This window comes from Lucilia cuprina, chromosome 2, assembly GCF_022045245.1.
Source record: "Lucilia cuprina isolate Lc7/37 chromosome 2, ASM2204524v1, whole genome shotgun sequence".
Taxonomy (NCBI): Eukaryota; Metazoa; Arthropoda; class Insecta; order Diptera; family Calliphoridae; genus Lucilia; species Lucilia cuprina.
This window is the reverse complement of record NC_060950.1, coordinates 38418696-38419850: the sequence shown is the minus strand read 5'-3', so window position 1 is coordinate 38419850 and position 1155 is coordinate 38418696.

The following is a 1155-nucleotide window of genomic DNA, read 5'->3' as shown; positions in this document are numbered from 1 at the left end:
TTAAACAAATGATTTTTATTTTAAAAGGTCTAACGGAAGGAACTAAGGTCCCTAATTAATCCTTAAAATTAAAAAAAGACATATACGATTTAGCCCAGACGAATATTAGGCTAGCTGTCCATGTCGCAATATTCAAGATATTTCGATCAAATTTGGACCAAATGTGTTTTTCGACACAGGGACGAAGCCTATTGAAAATGGTTCAAATCGGTCCATTATTTCACCATGCCCCCATACAATAAAATAGTCAATGGTGTGTTTCTGCCTAAGGTCGAAGCCATCCACCAAATTTTATGTCTTCTTTCAGTAAATCAGTTGTTCGTCAGTAAATTTAGAACCAATGTATTATTATTATTGGAAATTAATCACATTTAATATTCGTAATTGGTGTAGGGTATGATATGGTCGGCCACACCCGACAGTACGTTATATGTTTAAATGCTGGACTGCTTCTACCAAATTAAATATTTTCAGTCAACTGAATGATAAAGGCCAGTATGTTGAAGAATATTTGAAAGAGTATCTCGATGAAGTCAATCAATATGGTACAAGTGGCCATGGTGCGCGGAATTCGGGGTGGTTGGAAACAACCTGTTTTTTACGATTTTAATTGCAAAATGACGGAATCTATAGTTCTTCAAATAATTTCCGAACTTTTCAAGATAGGATTCACGGTAGTTGCAGCGGTCAGCGATCTAGGACCTGAAAATCAGCAGCTATGGAGGTCGATGGGTGTATCCTCACAAAAGCCATTTTTTAATCACCCCTCTGATAAAAGTAAACAAATTTTTGTGTTTGCTGACGTGCCTCACTTAGTGAAACTTCTGCGAAACCATTTTGTGGATAATGGCTTTAATTTCAATAACACAAATCTAACAAAGCACATCATTGAAGAATTGATGTCAATATGCCATTCTGATTTAAATATTATAAAATCATTATCATCCGAAATGCTAAATGCTTTGAAGACACGCAAGATCATGTAATAAAATTTGCTAATATTGACAGTGATTTCACGTTAAGCCAAAACATATTTGGTGCAATTAAAAAAAGAGGCAAATATTTTAATAGATTTGAAATTATAATAGATATAAACAAAATATATTTCTTTATAGATTGTAGAACTTCAAGATACAGAACAACTTATGGGGGATA